At 37.1% G+C, this 21,729-nt stretch overlaps 1 protein-coding gene and 1 pseudogene across 12 annotated transcripts in view; one reads left to right on the forward strand and one right to left on the reverse strand.

Moving 5' to 3' along the window:
- EEA1 (early endosome antigen 1) overlaps positions 1-21,729 on the reverse strand; it is a 146,049-nt gene that overhangs the window by 117,167 nt on the left and 7,153 nt on the right. The gene's annotated exons all lie outside the window — the stretch shown is intronic.
- Positions 8,103-8,885, forward strand: LOC111163574 (large ribosomal subunit protein eL34 pseudogene; annotated as a pseudogene).

The raw sequence follows: 21,729 nt of genomic DNA on the forward strand, positions 1-21,729 counted from the left end.
CAAGCACAAAGGTTAAGAGACAAAAGTACTAAAAATAACTAAAATTACAATAATTAGTTACAGGATGCATAAAATAAAAAGAAGTAAAATGTGTCATCAAAAGTAGGAAACATGGGGAGGGAGTAAAAAGATAAAGCTTTGGAATGATTTCTAATTTAAGTTGCTAGCAACTTAAAACAGGCTACTACTTACATAGAATGTTATAGGTGAACCTCACAGTAACCACAAGGAAAAAACTTAAAGTACACAAAAGAAAGTGAGAAAATCTAAACATAACACTAAAAGAAACCACACCAAAACACAAAGGAAAAGAGAGAAGAGAACTACAAAAATAGCCAGAAAACAATTAACAAAATGGCAATAAGCACACACTTATCAATAATTACCTTAAATGTAAATGGACCAAATTCAATATAGTCTTACCTCAAGAAACAAGAAATCCCCAATAAACAATCTAATCTTACACCTAAAGGAACTAGAAAAAGAAGAACAAATGCCAAAATTGGTAGATGGAAGGAAATAATAAAGATCAGAGCAGAAACAGAGACTAAAAAAAGAAAAAAAAACAAGTTCAATGAAACTAAAAGCTGATTCTTTGAAAAGATAAATAAAATTGACGAACATTTAGCTAGACTCACCAGGAAAAAAAAGAGGACTCAAATAAATAAAATCAGAGATGAAAGAGGAGATGTTATAACTAACACCACAGAAATACAAAGGATGTCTCATGATCTATGAATATATGCCAACAAATTGGACAACCTAAAAGAAATGGAAAATTTTTTTAAAACATACAATCTTCTAAGACTGAATCATGAAGAAATAGAAAAATCTGAATAGACCAATTACTAGTAAGGAGATTGAAACAGTAATCAAAAATCTCCCAACAAATCAAAGCCCAGAGCAGACAGATTTACTGGCGAATTCTAGAGCATTCAAAGATTTAATACCTATCCTTCTCAAATTCTTCAAAAAACTGAAAAGAAGGGAAGGCTTCCAAACACATTCTATGAAGCCAGCATTAACCTGATACCAAAAGCAGACAAGGAGACCACAAAAAAAGAAAATTACAAGCCAATATCCTTGATGAACACAGATGCAAAAATCCTCAACAAAATGTTAGCAAACTGAATCCAACAATGCATTAAAAGAAGCATAATACACCATGATCAAGTGGAATTTATTCCAGGGATGAAAGGATGGTTCAACACCCACAAATCAATCAACATGATACATCACATTAACAAAATGAAGGATAAAAATTACATGGTCATCTCAATAGATGCAGAAAAAACATCTGACAAAATTCAACATCAATTTATGATAAAAATTATCAACAAAGTAGGTAGAGAGGAAATATACCTTAACATAACAAAGGCCATATATGACAAATCCACAGCTAGTATCACACTAAACAATGAAAAACTGAAAGCTTTTCCTCTAAGATCAGTAAACAAGACAAGGATTCCCACTATTGTCACTATTTTCAACATAGCATTGGAAGTCCTAGCCAAAGCAATTAGAAAAAAAAAGGAAATAACAGGTTTCTAAATCAGAAAGTAAAACCGTCACTATTTGCAGATGACATGATACATATAGAAAACCCTGAAGACTACACATACACACACACACACACACACGCACACAATGTCAGTACTAATAATATAATAAATGAATTTAGTGAAGTCACAGGGTACCAAATCAACATACAGAAGTCTGTGGCATTTCCACACCAACAACAAACTATCACAAAGAGAAGTTAAGGGACTTCCCTGGCAGTCCAGTGGTTAAGACTCCACACTTCCACTGCAGGGGGCACGGGTTTGACCCCTCGTTGGAGAACTAAGATCCCCGTGTGCCATGGCACGGCCGAAAAAGAAAAAGAAAGAGAAATTAAGAAAACAATCCCATGTATGGCTGCATCAAAAAGAGTAAAATACCTAAGAATAAATTCAACCAAGGAGGTGAAAGACCTGTTACAGTGAAAACTGTAAGACACTGATGAATGAAGTTGAAGACACAACCAAATGGAAAGATATTGTGTGTTCATGGATTGGATGAATTAATATTGTTAAAATGTCCATACTACCCACAGCAATCTACAGATTTGGTGCAATTCCTATCAAAATTCCAACAGCATATTTCACAGAACTAGAACAAATAATTCTAAAATGTGTATGGAACCACAGAAAAATCCCAAATAGTCAAAATAATCTTGAGAAAGAAGAAAAAAGCTTGGAGGTATCACACTCCCTGATTTCAAACTATACTATAAAGCTACAGTAATAAGACAGTATGGTACTGACACAAAAACAGACACACAGATCAATGAAACAGAACTGAGAGTCCAAAAATGTAAACCTACACATATATGACAATTAATTTATAACAAAAGAGCAAAGAATATACTATGGAGAAAAGATAGTCTATTCAATAATGGGGCTGGGGAAAACCGACAGCCACATGCAAAAGAATGAAACAAGTAACTCAAAATGGATTAAAGACTTGAATGTAAGACCTGCAACCATGAAATTTCTAGAAGAAAACTTCACTGATATCAGTCTTTTTTTTTTGTCATTTAAGCAGTGAGTTTTATTTTGTTCTTGTTTTTTATGAATTATTTATTTTTAATTGAGTTTTTTATAATTTTTGAGATATATTTGACATATAACATTATATTAGTTTCAGGTGTACAACATAATGATTCAGTATTTGTATATGTTGCAAAATGATCACCACAATAAGTCTGGTTAACATTTATTGATATCCGTCTTAGCAATGTTTCTATGGCTCTGACTCCAAAGACAAGTGAAAGAAAAGCAAAAATAAACAAATGGGATTATATCAAACTAAAAAGCTTCTGTACAGCAAAGGAAACCATCATCAAAACAAAAAGGCAACCTACTGTATGGGAGAAGACATTTGCAAATGTCATATATCGGATAAGGGGTTAATATCTGAAATCTACAAAAATCTCATACAACTCAACAACAAAAAAACCACCAAATCAAAAAATGAGCAGAGGACCTGAACAGACATTTTTCCAAAGAAGACACACAGACGGCCAACAGGCACATGAAAGGATGTTCACGATCACTAATTATTAGGGAAATGGAAATCAAAACCACAATGAGATATCACCTCACACTTGTCAGAAAAGACAAGAAATAAATGTTTGACAGGGTGTGGAGAAAAAGGAACCCTGAACTAGTGGTGGGACTATAAATTGTGCAGGCACTATGAAAAACAGTATGGAGGTTACTCAAAAAATTAAGACTAGAACTACCATATGACCCAGCTGTTTCACTTCTGCCTATTTATCTGCAAAACACAAAACCACTCATTCAAAAAGATACATGCACCCCTATACATTACAGCATTATTTACAACAGCCAAGATATGAAAAAAAACCTAAGTGTCCATTAAGGATGAATGGATAAAGAAGAAATGGCATACACATACACACACACACACAATGGACTACTCCTCAGCCATAAAAAAAGAATGAAATTCTGCCATTTGTGACCACATGGATGGACCTTGAAGGTATTATGCTAAATGAAATAAGACAGAGAAAAACAAATACCATATGATTTTGCTCATACACAGAATCTAAAAAAAAAAAAAACAAACAAATGAACAAATAAAATAAAACTAAAACAAACTCATAGATACAGAGAACAGATTAGTGGTTACCAGAAGGAAAGGGGGTTGGGAAGTGGGCAAAATGGGTAAAGGGGGTCAACTGTATGATGATGGGCAGCAACTAGACTTGTGGTGGTGATCACTTTGTAGTGTACACAGATGTCAAATCATAATGCTATACACCTGAAACATATAATTCTTAAAAATTTTAAGTGAAAAATTACAAGCAAACTATGTTTAAAACAAAGAACAAGTTAACTAAATTGTGACATACCCAACTCAACAAAACTGACAATTAAAAATGACAAGGGTGGGGGACTTCCCTGTCAGTCCAGTGGTTAAGACTCCACACTTCCACTGCAGGGGGCATAGGTTCAATCCCTGGTGAAGAAACTAGGGTCCCGCATGCCACGCTGCACAGCCAAAAAATTTTTTTCATTTTTTAAAGTGTTTTTAAAAGTGACAAGGGTGAAGACTGTGCAAAGAAATTATAACACATGTGATATAATGTTGAATTTGTAAGACAGGCAAAATACAAAGTTTGGATATATTATGATTTCAGTTATGCAAAGATATAAACACAGATCGAAAGGTCACAGAAGACTGATGTGTTTTACGTCAGGGCTATTTTTTGTTATTACTACTTTTCCTCTATGTTGCTGAAAGAATAAGATTTGTGCTGATGATTTAGTTAACCACCTACCCATCTCCTCTCAAAAATTTTTATTAGTGTGGTCATATTTTTTTTTAATTTTCAGATTTTTTTTAATTAAAAAATATTTGGGCTAGCAAAAGATCCAAATGATTAGAGTTATCAAACACCTATCATTAATGCTTAGTGGTGTCAGCCAAACAGATCAAAATTTGAAAACATGGGGGAAAAAGGTTATATGGTATTCAAAGTATTTATTTCAACCAAATAAGAATAGATGCCTGCAATATATTTGGCTACCTTAGGTTGTTGATAATATAAAAATACATTCCTACTACCAACAACTATAAGATCAACATAAAGCAGCATTAATCTCTCCAAAAACTACTTTCAAAAATCACATACAAGTTTTTGAAGAAGGAACAGCACTTAACTGGGAAAAAAAAAGTTACTATTTACTGTACACAATACCTTGAAAGGTAGTATCACTATCAAAGAAGTTTTAACAACATGAAGTTTCTTTAAAATGCATTTTATCTATTTCAGACTAGTTGTTTATTAAATACTTTAAAAATCTACTTGTGAGAATCATAACTACACTGCTGTAATCCAAAGCAACCAATAGCTATGTCTTCCAATTATGACTGAAAATCTAATAGCAAAGAAAAACAATCAAGACAAACATCTAGTAGCATATAAAAAACACCTATTTTATAGATGAATAACAAAAGTTTTTCTAATATCTGCTGATATACTGAGTCAGAGCTTCCAAACTCAACATTTTCTCCCTACATATAACTCTCCCCCTACATATGACTTCACTACAGAGAAGGTCAAGCAGGAAGAGAGCAATAATTTCATTGAGAACATAACTCAGTTTTACAACCTAATTGCTACTAAAAATAAAGAAACTCATCTCTAAATCATACCTATCTTCAAAGCACTAAAACCAACTAAAAGGATAACTAGTCTTTGCACACAGAAGAGATGTAGTAAATGCTTAATAAGCAAATGCACAACCCATACCACTCTAGCTGAAACTAGACTGGGAACAAGGCAAACCAGCAGAAGCTGAGTTAGTAACACATTAATTGCCAGAAAAAGGTGAGTTGACTAGAAATAAAATATTGCTTTTACGAAAATCTTTGAAAAAAAATTTTTGTAAGATACTAAACACACCTTATACTTAGCAAAATTATTTCTGAAACTGGAAAGGATACAAGTATTAGAAATTAAATGACATACAACCTCAAAACCTTGGAGACTTACAAGACATCGACAAGGATTTCTTATAAAATGTAACTTTCAGCATTGATTTTGTCACTGTTTCATCCTCCTCCCACCATAAAGACCAATTAGGAAAATTTTCACAAATTCAAGAAGTTTGAAAAGCCATCTATTATATTCAGACCTTAAGAAGGGTGTTTTGGGGACTTCCCTGGTGGCACAGTGGTTAAGAATTCGCCTGCCAATGCAGGGGACACGGGTTTGAGCCCTGGTCTGGGAAGACTCCACATGCCCTGGAGCAACTAAGCCTGCATGCCACAACTACTGAGCCTGCGCTCTGGAGCCCACAAGCCCCAACTACTGAGCCCACGTGCCACAAATACTGAAGCCGGCACACCTAGAGCCCGCGCTCCGCTAAAAGAGAAGCCACAGCGATGAGAAGCCCACACACCACAATGAAAAGTAGGCTCCACTCGCCGCGACTAGAGAAAGCCCGTGCACAACAATGAAGACCCAATGCAGCCAAAAATAAAACAAATAAATCTATCAAAAAAAAAAAAAAAGAAGGGTGCTTTAAATACATTACCTGATCCTTGTACTATAAATGAATAATCAAAGATTTCTTAGGGCCCTCACTACCTCTTTCTTACTATTAAGAACTAAGAACTTTGCACATACAGATGAACTGAAAAGGTATATTTGCAAATGACAATTTTCTTATTTCATGGAAAGCATTCCAGGGCTTCCAGGGAATTTTCATGTTCAACCTCTTAGCTTACCATACACTGTTAGGTGATCTCACTTATTCCCTTAACTTTACTTATCCCCCAATGCAGACAAAAATAAAATTCTAAATCTAATCCAGATCTCTGCTGAACTTCAAATTCATATTTTCCTTTCCTGCTAAATATCTCTACCAGAGTGCCGTGAAAGCACACTACAGTCATTTTATTCAAAACCAAATTCATTATCTGTTCTCATAAACCTTTTATCCATCTGCATTCTCTACCTGAACTTACAGAAACATCACATACCCATCTTGTTTAAATCCAAAGCATTACCCTTAACTCCCCTCTTTCTCAACCTTCACATCCAATCACCAAGTTAAATGAATCACCTACATAAATTTTGAATCTATCCTTTCTTCATCTCCTTTGCCATTAGCTCAGTTCAAGACTTCATCATCTCTCACCTGGACTATAAAAGAGAGACTAATTGATTTCCCAAAGCACCTCAAATGAATCATTTCCAAAATCAAACCACTTATCTCAACCCTTTACCACCCCAGGGAAAAAGTTTTCTTTTCCTCCTATGTTCTCTAGCTTAGTTAATAATAATCCTCATTTATTTAAAACCTCAGCTAAAGTCTAACTGAACTCGAATTGATATCTGTACACCAATGTTCATCGCAGCATTCACAATAGCTAAAGGGTGGAAACGACCCAAATGTCTATCGATAGATGTATGGATAAACAAAATGTGGTATATGCATACAGTAGAATATTATTCAGCCTTTCAAAGGAAGGAAATTCTAATACATGCTACAACATGGATGAACCCAGGAAGCATTAGTCTAAGTGAAATAAGCCAGACACAGAAGGACCAATATGTATGACTCCACTAATATGAGCACCTAGAATAATCAAATTCATAGAGACAGAAAGCAAAACAGTGGTTGCCAAAGGCTGGGATAGGGGGAATAAGGAGTTGTTTAATGGTACAGAATTTCAGTTTGGGAATGATAAAAACATTCTGGAAATAGATAGTTGTAATGGTTGCACAACAATATGAATGTACTTAATGCCACTAAACTTTATACTTTAAAATGATAAAAATGCTAAATTTCATGTTACAATTTTTAATTTTTTTAAAATTTTAAACCTAACTGAATCTCAAGTTAATGCTATAGCCACACAAAGAAGATAATTATTTCAAGTGTTTTAAGAACACAATGTTTTGACTTTATAGCCTTAGCGAGCTATAGTATAAGGACAAAAAGAACTGCTAAAAAAACATTAGTAAAACTGATTCAGTAAGCTTATTAACAGTAATATTAGTATTGTTATTTTAAAGCTATGTTATATATATTTTTAGGAAAAAATAATTATGTTAACGTTAAGAGCCAAGATGTTCAGTATAAAATTTCAAAATACAAACTCAAAGAAGGAAAAAAATACTTTAATTTGAACTCATGTTGTTTTGCTTTTTAAATCTGTCCATATGTACGTGTGTGTGTGTATATATATATATATATATATATCCTAGTTGTTATCTTAAATGCTTAAAAGCAATGACAACACAGAAGCAATGAGAACCCTAAGTGCCCAGACAGTGGTATTTAAATAGCATTCCCCATTAAAAGGAACCAGGACTCTTTGGAGAAATGGATGATTCCAGCCTGGAGGAGAAATTTTACTAGATGAACCTGGCACATGTTGTGCCACAAAGCAAGGAAGTTATCAAACACTAACAGGGTCCTGTCAAAATGACAAAAGTCACCTTGAAGGCACTTCTACTAGGTAAAGCTGGGACAATTTGCACACCAAAAAACCACACTGACTTCAATTGACTGAAACCCACTAAATATATATAAATCCTTGAGTTCATGAAATATATTTAAAAATCCATGAGTGCTTCTTCCTCTTCCAGGGATGGCATCTAGAGGCATTCAGGATGGTCCAGTGTTTGAGACACCATCGTAGGCTATCCTACAATACAGCCTCTAACAAAACCAGGCTGTCCCAAACCCCTGGTGTTTACCTTTACACCAAGAAGGTTGGGAAAGCGCCAAAATCCACATGTGGCGTGTGCCCAGGCCAACTTTGAGGAGTTTGTGCTGTGAGACCTAAAGCTCTTACGAGGTTGTCTAAAACGAAAAAACATATCAGCCAGGCCTATGGTGGTTCCATGTGTGTTTTAAATGTGTCCGTTACAGGAACAAGCACGCTTTCCTTACTGAGGAACATAAAAACGTTGTGAAAGTGTTGAAAGCACAAGCACAGAGTCAGAAAGCTAAATAAAAAAATGAAGTTTTTCTGAGTAATTAAAAAATTAAAAGGCAAAAAAAAAAAAAAATCCATGAGTTCTCTTTCCTCAAGGAAAGAGAAAGTCAAAAGACAAATAAGCAAGCCTCATTGATCACTACTAGAGTAGTGTATCGATTCTTATTCTGAAAATTCATAATTAAAGAAAAAGAATAAAGCATTTATCCTGACCATCCAGTATACGCTGAAATTCATGGCAACCAAATCGCCCTGGTTTAAACTGAAAAGTTCTTTACAGAAAAATGTCAGTTAATATATGTAGAAGAAATTAAAAATCTGGAAAATCAACAGTCTGCAACTGTTGATGGAATCAGTCTTTCTAACTTAAGTTACATCAATAAAACCTTTCCTTAGACAAGAAATCTTTCTCTACTTTAAACTGTTATATCTCTTATTTATACTTCTCTTGTAACACTTACCAATACAAGGAAGAAGAAAGTGGTGGTAGATTGTTACAGTAATGACTCTCAATGAATCACACCTATGTTTTAATGCCCTTGCAATTCTCCTGTGTAATCCTCTCCCACATGGGCTCTAGCAATGAGACTTGCCTTGGCTGATGGCAGAGTAGCAAATAACATACAAGTAGAGTGCACAATGGGATATGCTCCCTCATTGCTGGAAACTTCTGTCACCACACAAGCCCAGGCTAACCTTGGATACATGTGACCCAAGGAATATTATCAACAATATGAGAGAGGCTGTTAGACTATCACCCCAATCAAACCAACAGATAACTCCAGCTGTATTAGTAACTCCAAGAGAGACCAGCAGAAGAACCATTCAGCTTAGCCTAGCCCAAACTGTTGATCTAGAGAATCCAGGGCAAATAAAATGATGGTGGTTTTAAGCCAAAGTTTGGGGATGGTTTATTATGCAGCAATAGACACAATTAGATACAGTAGATATAATGTCATATCTTCTCCACAAGAGAGAAAAGGAACCTTTCTGAGGATGGGAGCCCTATAAAGAATGAGGTATTCATCAAATTTCCTAGTAAGGACACAATAAAAATACCCCCTGAGTTTAACTAACACACAATACTTCTCATTACATTAAAAAGAATTAATGTAACTACTCCAAGATTTACATTATTCTATTTTCCATTGTTTCTTTTTTAACTTTCTAAGTTAAACAAGAGACTATAAGACTAAACTGCCAATCTGGTTTTCAGGGTATTTGAGTAAAATGAAAAAACTGTTTTTCGGGTTTTTTTTGCGGTACGCGGGCCTCTCGCTGCTGGCCTCTCCCGTTGCGGAGCACAGGCTCCGGACGCACAGGCTCAGCGGCCATGGCTCACGGGCCCAGCTGCTCCGTGGCATGTGGGATCTTCCCGGACCGGGGCACGAACCTGTGTCCCCTGCATCGGCAGGCGGACTCTCAACCACTGCGCCACCAGGGAAGCCCACAAAAAAATTTTTTTCTTTGACAATACTCATTGGTGGAAAGAATATTGCAAAACCAACACTCTCAAACATTGTTTATGGGAGTGTAACTAAATACAAAAAATATGCATACTCTCTCACTCACTCCTAGGAAATTACCCAGTGGACAAATTCATTAAAGGACCACCTATATATGTATAGCAAGCATGCTCACTGCAGTGTTATTTATTAGCAAAACTGGAAACAAACTAAATGTCCTTCAATAGAGAAATGATTAAATTTTAATAATCCATATAATAAAATATAATGTAGTTATTAAAAATAAACAAATAATAAGAGGCAGTTCTGAAAGTGCTGATACTGAAAGCTCTCCAAACTATATTACGTGAAAAAAATCAAATTCATATACTATAATGTTAATGGATATATGCATTAAAACTTTGTGGAAAAATACACAAGAAACTATTAGCACTGATTACTGGGAAGGACCTTCTACTTTTCACTTTATATCTTCTATACTCCTAATCCTTCACTCCTCTCAGCCTCAAACTTCATATAAAATTTGTCTCTTAAATCCTTTCCTGCTTGCTCTCAATCTTCAACCTTGAGAATGGTCACTAATACTCTTTGTTCTAATCTCCATTACAAATCTAACAACTTTAAACTTGTTTACAACTCATTTTTGGTAATTACTTTTTTTTTTTGTCCTCTGAGTTCCTTCTCATTTCTCCACCTTCTTCTTAAAACCGAATATATCCCAATCTATATCAAATCCTGATGTAGAAGACTTACTCAGACTGTTGCAGTATGACCTTGACCCACCACGTAACTCCACAGATGCTTTTCTATCCATCATAAAACCATGTACAATAGTAAGCTTCTTTACAAATATACCACATTTAACACTAATTCATTTACAACAGCTTTCAACTGAAAATAATTCCTATTTTTTTAAATGTGAGCAGTTCCGCCTAACCTAGAGCCATCTACAACTTTAATAAGCATCAAATAGTCACCCCTGTTGTTAAATTACTAATGGTGAATTGAGTGCAATTCCTATTCGTCTTTCTAAGGTGTCTCTAAGAGGCTATATTCCCCCGTTGCACCTGATTCCAGCCTACTCCAAAATTTCTCAAGTGCCAGCACACAATATACTTCTGCATCCTAAGTCTTCCCTGCCTAACCTAGTGACATAGACTACGATACATACAATACAGTATGCCAGAGAAGGGGGGTGAGAAGCATACACTTATCTAAATGCAATTGGCTCTTGTTTTCAGCAAGGCATGTCAAGCATCCCCAAAACAAAAGTACATCTAAATCTAGGAATACTGATTCATAAAACAGTAGTTGGAGTCACATAGACCTGCATTCAACTTCCAGTTTACCCACTTAGAAGCTTTGTAAAAGTACTTAACCTCTGTAAGCCCCAAATTCCCATTTGTAAAGTGGAACTAATGTCAGCCTCAAAGAACTGCTGGGAGGATTAAATGAAATAGTATGCATACAACGTTTAAATTGGTGCTTGGCATTTGTTAGATATACTATAAGTAGTAGATACTTACATTATTACTAAGTGCACTCATAAAAAAAAGACCTAGAATCAAAATTTAAAAGCTGGAAAACATCTCAGAAATCATGTTCCAACTGTAACACTCCATAGATGAGGAAACGAAGCCCTAGAAAGTACAACTGGCTTACCTGATATCATGCTATCTAACGATAGAGTTGCAATTAAAACTTAGGTTTCCAAGTCCTAACTCAATATCTTCTCTACTGTCTCAAATGTTTCTTGGCCATCTCTCTGATACCCATCAAGACACTTAATTTCTCTAATCTCAACTTCTTCAATGACAAACTACAGGGACAGGACAAGATCATGGGTCTTTCTAGCTCCAAAATTCTCATTCCATGATTTATGTCGGCCTTAAACTGGCTAACTTAAAAGCATGCCCATAGAAACAAAGTCAAATATATTTCCAATTTTTATTATATGCTTAGCTTTCTTATGCATACTTTCAAAACTCTAAAATTTAGTCAGTGGTTATTAATAGGTATATGAAAGCAGTCAAGTCAGAAAAAAAAAGGCAGCCTAGTCAATAAGAGACTGAGACAACCAAAACTAATTATAGATAAGTTACTAGCAACTAAATTGGGTTTATAGACATCATACAATTAACTCAATATTAAGTGAAAGAATAAAAGACTTTAATATCTAACACTTTTTAAATATCTAACATGTAATTAAATATCTAACATATAATTAAAATTGATTCACATATTTTAAGCAAGTTTAGGCCATCAGGTGTCTTGATTCAATAAATATGGAGAGACAGACACAAAAATATATCAAAATAAGAATTCAGAACCTGGGGGAGAATGGATACATGTATATGAAAGGCTGACTCACTTTGCTGTGCACCTGAAACTATCACAACATCGTTAATCGGCTATACTCCAATATAAAATTAAAAGTTTTTTTTAAAAAAAAAAGGTGCTTGCCCATCTCTCAGGACCGACTGACCTATGTTCAACTGCAGTTCACATGCAACCCTTCTCTACTTTGGCCTTCAAAGTTCTCGTCTGAATATTTGCTACTACCTCCAAGATCTGCACCTGCAGCGGCTCCACCTGGGCCCACACCCTAGGCTTCAAGCCTCAATGCAGCCCTCCTACCTGCCTCAGAGCAGGGGGTGGGGTATGTGTGTGTGGAAACGACGACTACACCCCACCCCAAGGGAGGATGGCCCAAACGGCTCCCGTCCCTCACAGGGCACTTTTCATTTTTTAAGTCTTAAAATCACTTGAGAGAGCTGGGAAAGGTGCTAATAATAAAATTTCCTAAACAGAGAATCTGTGGGCCATACTCAAAATCCCAAAATGTGCTTGAAGACCTACTATGTAAAAACTTCAGAATCTAACAAAAATCCTAATCTACTGGCTATGGATTCCTGTTATAAAAAATATGTAGAATGTCAGTTTCAAAGAAGTGGAACACAATATTTATAAAATTAAAATCCATCCTGAATATTATCATCTTTTACGATGCAAAAATCCCTGAGAAAGACTATCCAAATAGCAGATGACTAGTAATTCAGGTTCCCAAGGAAACAGAGTCTGAGATTGATATCTGCAAGCAGGTTTACTGGGGAGTGCTCTCAAGAACACCTGTGTAGGCACAGAGGCCACATGACTGGGCCAAGGGAGAAGCTGAACAGTATTGATCAATAACAGTTGCAAGAGCAGCCTCATCTAAGCCTACTAAGAGTCCTGAAGCTAGAATGACCCTTCCTGTTAGTCTCTAATCAAGGCAAGAGGATGATTCTTTTCATCCCCCACCATTAACCAGGAATGAAATGCAGGCGGCTTCCAGGAAGGGGACATAAACTTGGGTGAGGCAGCCATGATCCCAAGCAACTAAGAGAATGTGTCTCTATCCTGAAGGGGAATCTATGGCCCACACCAAAGCATCCACTAAAATGAATGTACCTTACTTGCATTTGAGACACGCATAAAGGGCTATACACTGGGGAAAGGGAGGGCAGAGGGAACTCAACAGAAAAGGAGACCTACTCTCTTCTGGAGCCTACTATGTGGCAGGTGCTGTGATAGTCATGTTACATGAGCTATGGGATTTTATCACTGAATCCTTGCTTCCTGAAGACAGTGTTTTTTCTCAGCAAAGAGGCTAGGAAACAGGGTAAAAGGTATCTGGATTTGTTATGTAACACTTAAAATGCTACTTTGGGGTTGCAAATGGTCTGCAGACTCAAAATCCTGGTACTTCCGTGATTTTCAACTAATACTTTTACCCTGAAAAGCACTTCAAAAATCACCTAGGTGGTGCCCTCATTGAACAGATAAGGAAAGTGAAGCCAAGAGAAGCTCATGATTTGCCTAAGATCACACTGATAGCAGAATTTAGAACGTGGACTCAAGTCTTTTGATTCCAAGTTCAGTGATTTCTCTACTTGATGTGGTGTCTTTACATTCAAAAACTTAACAAAATCAAAATAACCCAGAGACATGAATCTTATTGTAAAGCTCAGAATATCAACTTCTCCTAGATCATTTGTACTTTCAAAATCAGGCACATAAGAAACTTGAGTTTTACACTAAAGAAATGTCAATTGGTAGTGTGCTAAATGAAATATTATATCTTTCTATTAATAATAATAATAGCTAACTTACAACCTCTGTGACAGGCACAACATCAAGATCTTTATTCACATTATATCATTTAATCATCACAACAATCCTTTGGATAAAATTAAAGGAATTGTTCCCATTTAACCAAGGGGGAAAAATAAGGTTAAAGAAACTAAGTAAGTTGCTAGCTAAGATTACAAATGTAATAATGCACAGAGCTGGCGATTCCACCTGACTTAAACAAAATGCTCTCAAAGTTAAAACATCCACTATGCTACAAGCCCTATGCTTCTTCTCAATTTTCCTTTTCTGAACTTTTCAGACTTCCATGATGTACATGATTTATTTTTATAACCAGAAATATATTCTTTTATTATTTCTAAATATTCTATTTTAAAACTAAATCATTGCTTTGAATATTTGGAAGTTGCAAACAGATATAACAAGGTTTTATCAGAAAAATTAATGTCTTATAGAACAAAATAAACCCATACTTCCTTATCAGAGGTCCAATTCAATACAATTACCTCTTAATCAATCCCCCACAATAGTGTGTTTTGGCATAGCACTATACAAAGTCAGGAATTCTTAAAACACTTTCCAAATATTATTTAGCTAATAAAGTCCCAATAAGGTATCACTGAGACGCTAGAAAAACTTATATTAGCATACTTATGTAAAACTTAACCATAGTCTAATATTAAACATTGAAACGAGGGAAAGGATGTGGTTTTTATTAAATTCCATCTGCTGCTATGACCCATGCAATACTTAAACAGATGTCTATGCAACTAAGTTATTCATGTTCAATATGTCAATCAATCACAGTGTAAGCAATGGCCATGGATCTATCCCAAAGTAAGTTATCCTACCGCAGCCCATATTGAGAACATAGTCCAAGACAGCCAGGGTATATGACCCCATGTCTACTGCCAATCGACCAAATGTGATCACCTGGACCCAAAAGCAGCCATTCACAAGCTAGCTAGCAACCAATAAAATGGCTCAGTGGCAAGACACACACACAAACAAACCCCAGTGTGAACAATGAACTGCTGCTGAGCTCCATGCTTAGGCCTTTAAAGTGCAAACTATGAAGAGAAATGACTAGTCACACAGAGACTTCCCTGGTGGTCCAGTGGTTAAGACTCCACGCTCCCAATGCAGGGGCCCAGGTTCGATCCCTGGTCAGGGAACTAGATCCCGCGTGCGCCCGAATGCCACAACTAAAAAAGGTCCCACATGCCACAACAAAGATCCCACGAGCCGCAACAAAGATCTTGCACACGGCAACGAAGATCTCACGTGCTGCAACTAAGACCCAGCGCAGCCAAATAAATAAATAAATATTTAAAAAAAAAATTAGCCACCCAAACTGGCACTAAACAGATACACATCAAAGTCATGAGGTAAATAAGAGTACTGGAGGGACTTAAGTAAATCAAAGTTATAACCCAGCCAAAGTTTCAAAACACCACTGACTCTTGAGAATGCAGAAGCTATGAAGGAAAAAACTAGAATAGAGGGTAAGAAAATTAGCTGGCACCAAATGAACCTAACCAGAACTATAATCACTATTTCAGAGCCACAGTAAAGCTTATTTCTAGAATGATCTGTAAAAGATGTGTTTCATGGTATCACAATTCCTAAAAGGAGGAATCCTATGAATCAAATGACCTCACTCCACTCTCAACCTCAGCTGACTAAACCAGCAGCAGACACCTGACCCAGAGGAAGTAACTCCATTACTGGCCAGCCAGAGACCTACGCATGACCCAACAAGAAAAGATGAGGAGGACATTTTTGATTCTTCTCGTTGGGGGTTGGAAATTGAGCCAGTTGGCTATGCAACATTTGGCCAGTTGGCTATGCAAAGGTAAGGTGAAAAGCAAGTAGAATCATGTGGTCAGATGGCCATCTGAGGTCTTGAGCATACTAAGCAAGGAGTAGCAAGGAGGATGGACACAGAGATGCAGAGGCAAAATGCCAGTGGTCCAGGAGACTGTGTGAGACAGAGGGGAGTACTGCCTCTGCCCCGACACCTTTCTAGGTCCTACTGTCTAGAGACCCAACTGTACAGCAATTCTTATTCTTAGATCACTTTGAAACCTTACAATAAATCCTCCTTCCAATTTAGACTGATTTGGGGAAGTTTATAATCCTTGAAAATAAAAAGCACTCATTAGAATATTGTCCAAGGATGACAGATTACAATCATGCATTTAATATTTAATTACTGTTTCCTCTCCTCCATATATCTTGGAAGAATAGTCTGCACTCCCTGTTTCTACACCCTTACTTCCCAGCCAATCATTTCTCCCCATGACTCTCCTGAAACTGAACTAGGTATGACCTAACTGTTCCATTCAGTGGATACTTCTCAGTCCTTATTTGAATTGACGTCTCTCCAACATTCACACGTCTAATACTTGCCTCCACTTGTCTCCTGAGTGCTGGACCTACATATTTCCACCTGCCTAGTGAACATCTCTGTTGGGATGTCCATACCTCTAGTTCACACTTGTTTTCCTCACCAAACCTGTTCTTCCTCCTCCTCTATTCTTCACCTTAGTTCCTTCCACCCAGACTACTCACAAGTCAGTAAGTCCTATTAATTCTCCTAACTTTCTTGAAAATCTGTTTTTTCTCTATCCCCAAAGCCATTGTCTGATTCAAGCTTTCATCATCCCCTGGATTAACAACAAGAGATGCAGAAATTCTGATTCAATGGAGGGACTTGGGAATTTTTTTTTTCTTCTTTTTTAAGGATTCCAAATGATTCTAATGTGCAACAATTTTAGGAACTAAAACATTATTACTTTCTAGCTGGTCTCTCCCTTTATGGAGCCATCCTCTCTACACAGCTACCAAGTCAACATGTATTACTGAAAATACACCAAGTATCAAACATTAATGTAGGTCCGACACACTAAGGAAGAAAAACAAAATCCCCACTCTAAGGGAGCTCAGTCTAGCAGTGGAGAAGTCAAGTATCACAAAAACAATGGAATAAGTTTTGCAGAGATCTATATACTAAGTGTTTTAGTATACTGAGCTACTACACACTAAGTGTTTATTGAATGCTGATACTGTGGTGAGTCTTCATGAACATTATTTCATTTAATCCTTCTACAATACTCTAAAGTACATATTATGCTCAATTTACAGATAAAACAGCTGGGTCTCAAAGAGCTTGAAATTTTGCAAAAGATCTCACGCTCATGAATAGAGGAGGCCAGGGCTTAAATGATGGTCTAATTCCAAAAGCCCCTTCTCTTAATTAGTATGGGGTGCTTTGGGAGAAAGAAAAAATAGCAAGCAACTAACTCCTAGTATCCCCTAAACTGAGCAGTGTGGACAAGTAATGGTAGGGCACTCACAGCAGAATAAAGAGCTTCTATGGAGATGTGAAGGGATGAGAGATCAGGGGAAGTTGTGGGAAACACAGTTAGTGAGGATGGCAAGGTCAGTGAATGTACAGAGGTACGTAGAGATGAGCCTGAAATGGAATCTTTTTTCCCAAGGAACCAGAGCAGTATCGGCCTTGCATGCCAAGGTAAAGAGTCTGGACATCTCCTATGGGCGCTGAGTTGTCACCAACAGATTTTAGGCAGAAGACTGATTCACCTGATATACCTTTTATAAGGATTATAAGGGGAAAATATTTTTGGAGGGTTTTCCTTATTACAAATTTGATTATTTAAAAACCTTCCGTGGCTCCATATTGTTTACTGTATAAAGTCCAAAATCCTTTCCAGTCTCATCTCATAACTATCCCCATCCACATGCGAAAATATTCACAATTCCCCTATGCTGTGCTAGGCTGCTTCAGGTTTTTGCATTTGCCTGGTCACTGTCTGTAAAAATGCCTTCTCTCCCTTGTTCCTCCTTGCCTGAGTCCCTTCAGCTTCTGTAAGGCCTTTAACAATCTCCATTCCATCTCTCTCCCTCCTCCTTTCACCACAGAATTAGTTACTTTTTCTTTTGCGCTCACATTCTTCCTTTGTATATCTATTGACACATCACACTGCTCTGTAATTATTTAAGTATCTGTCTCCCCCATTAAATCTCTGCCAGCCCAGCACAGTAATGAGCACAGAATGTTCAACAGTATGACAAATGACTTTCTACACACACACACACACACACACACACACACGAAGTTAAAAAAAAAAAGATAACAAGGGAGTGATAAGAAAAGCATTCCTTGAAGAAATCTGAAGTATGTAATAACAAAAAAACCAACATTAGCAGCAAATAACATTTATAGAGTTTACTGTGTGCCAGATACAGCTGTAAAACCTTCACATGTATTAATTCATTTAATCCTCACAACAACTCTATGAGAAGGGTACTATTATTATGACTATTTTAATGAGCCACAGAGAAGTCAAGTTATTTGCCCAAAGCTACCCAGCTAGTAAATAGGGTGCAGATGCCACCCCAGGCAGTCTGGCTCCAGAGTTCAGGTTCTTTTTTGTTCGTTGTTTTTTTCAGAGTTCAGGTTTTTTACCAATAATTATATTGGGTTGGCCAAAAGGTTCATTCGGTTTTTTCCATAAGACGGCTCTAGTGGCACTCAGTCATCTTTAACTTCATTCAGAACAATTTTGTTAGACTGTATGTGACAGCCGTCATATCAGCATGCATTAAAAAAAAACTTATCAAAATCAGTGAATTTGGGCTTCCCTGGTGGCGCAGTGGTTGAGAGTCTGCCTGCCGATGCAGGGGACACGGGTTCATTTCCCAGTCCGGGAGGATCCCACGTGCCGCGGAGCGGCTAGGCCCATGAGCCATGGCCGCTGAGCCTGCGCGTCCGGAGCCTGTGCTCCACAACGGGAGAGGCCACAATAGTGAGAGGCCCGAGTAACGCAAAAAAAACCAAAATCAGTGAATTTTTGTGTAGCCACTTTAATGTTGAAGATGGAAGAAAAAAAAAAGCAACATTTCGGCATATTATGCTTTATTATTTCGAAAAAGGTAAAAACGCAACCGAAATGCACAAAGAAAGATTTGTGCAGTGTATGGAGAAGGTACTGTGACTGACTGAACAAGTCAAAAGTGGTTTGCAAAGTTTTGTGCTGGAGATTTCTCACTGGACGATGCTCAGGGTCAGGTACACCAGTTGAAGCGATTTGATAGCGATCAAATAGAGAAATTAACTGAGAACAATCAACATTATACCATGCGGGAGATAGCCGACATACTCAAAAGACATATTCAAAATATCCAAACCAAGCGCTGAAAATCATTTGCACCAGCTTGGTTATGTTAATCGCTTTGATGTTTGGGTTCACATAAGTTAAGGGGAAAAAACCTTCTTGACAGTATTTCCACAAGCCATTCTCTACTTAAATGTAATGAAAACGTTCCGTTTTTTAAAACAAATTGTGATGGGCGATGAAAAGTGGATACTGTACAATAATGTGCAACGGAAGAGATCGTGGGGAAGAGAAATGCAACACCACCAACCACACCAAAGGCCAGTCTTCATCCAAAGAAGGTGATGTTGTGTATATGGTGGGATTGGAAGGGAGTCCTCTATTATGAGCTCCTTCCAGAAAACCAAACAATTAATTCCAACATGTACTGCTCCTAATTAGACCAACTGAAAGCAGCACTCGACAAAAAGCGTCCAGAATTAGTCAACAGAAAACGCATAATCTTCCATCAGGATAACGCAAGACCACATGTTTCTTTGATGACCAGGCAAAAACTGTTACAGCTTGGCTGGGAAGTTCTGATTCATCCGCCGTGTTCACCAGACATTGCATCTTTGGATTTCCATTTAGGTCTTTACAAAATTCTCTTAATGGAAAAAATTTCAATTCCATGGAAGACTGTAAAAGGCACCTGGAACAGTTCTTTGCTCAAAAAGATAAAAAGTTTTGGGAAGATGGAATTATGAAGTTGCCTGAAAAATGGCAGGAAGTAGTGGAACAAAAGGGTGAATACGTTATTCAATAAAGTTCTTGGTGAAAATGAAAAACGTGTCTTTTATTTTTACTTAAAAACCGAAGGCACTTTTTGGCCAACTCAATACTATCTCTTTAGCTCTAGCAAAAGACACCAGTATAAGGATACAGTTCTAGCCTTGGTTCTTTTATATCTTAATCTCTTTTTTATTCTTAACACACTAAAAATAAATCTACACAGTAAGAAAAAATTCCACTTCTTAAAATTCGCTTCAATAAATGAGTAATAATTTCATCAAACTTAAATGTGTAAATAATCTGGGACGCCTTCCCTAACATCTTAGTTTAGATCAGGACCCTCTTGCTGTACGCTCTTGGGGCTCCCTGTGCTTTCCTTCCTAACATTCACCCAAGGATGTGACCATATACTTATGTGATCCTTTCAACAGTTCCTCTGTCCTCCCCTGGATACTCAGCTCCACAGGGGTTCATGTCTATTTTACTCATCAATGCAGCTTCAGCATATAGTAGACCCATAATAGATGTTTGAGAAGTAGATATGTCCAAAAGGTCTTCCCTATTCATCACTTCTTTTTTTCTGCTCATGTTGCCATCATCATAATGCAAATCATAATTACTTAGTGCCAAAAATATTAAAATAAATCTCATCTGATCTCTGCCTATATTCTCCTATGGTTTTATACATCTCATGGAACACTGACAAATTAATCTTCCTAAAACATTCCTTTACTCGTTCAAAAAATATTAACTCCTACTATGTGCCTAAAGGAAACCAGAACATCACACCAAAATATGTCACTTTGGCATATTGATTATTTTTAATTAAAGGCATTTAAGAAACAGCAGGTACAAGAAGAACATTCTGGGGACTTCCCTGGTGATGCAGTGGTTACGAATCTGCCTGCCAATGCAGGGGACTCGGGTTCGAGCCCTGGTCTGGGAAGATCCCACATGCCGCGGAGCAACTAAGCCTGCGAGCCACAACTACTGAGCCTGCGTGCCAGAACTACTAAAGCCCGAGCACCTAGAGTCCCTGCTCCACAACAAGCCAATGCAATGAGAAGTCCGCGCACCGCAACGAAGAGGAGTAGCCCCCACTGGCTGCAACTATAGAAAGCCCGCAGGCAGCAACGAAGACCCAACACAGTCAAAAAAAAAAAAAGGACATTCTGACCCTTCTTTTTCTTTCTGAAAGCAGGAGATAAAACTCCCCTGTGAAAGGGACCCTCACTGTACCAGGAGTAAAGAAGATGTCCTCATCACTAGAGCCAGAGAATTTAGGGCTGAGAAATCTGTACAAACCTTGTTAAACTAACGCTTATCTTCCGAGTTACTTCTTCATCATTTACTACCTCAGCCCAAACCCCTTTGTCTTGTCAATTCTTCACAAATCTTGTTTCTCTGTCTAAAAGTTGTAAACACTTCCTGCTCTGGTCCCTTCACGTCCTCATTCTCTTGTGAAGGCTCCCATGTACATGTAAAAATTTAATAAAATTTGTATGCTTTTCTGCTGTTAATCTGTCCTAGACAGTCTAATTCTTAGGCCCAGCCAGAGACCCAAAGAGAGTAGAGAAGAATTTTCCTCCCCTACATACCAAATATATTTCACTGCTTAATAAAATCCTATTAATTTCCTAATGCCTATAGAATAAAATTCAAAATGTCAGATTTGTCTATTGAAAGAAATAAAT

This window comes from Delphinapterus leucas, chromosome 11, assembly GCF_059928025.1.
Source record: "Delphinapterus leucas isolate spDelLeu-1000000601 "Yukka" chromosome 11, BTC_Dleu_Yukka2, whole genome shotgun sequence".
Classification (NCBI taxonomy): domain Eukaryota; kingdom Metazoa; phylum Chordata; class Mammalia; order Artiodactyla; family Monodontidae; genus Delphinapterus; species Delphinapterus leucas.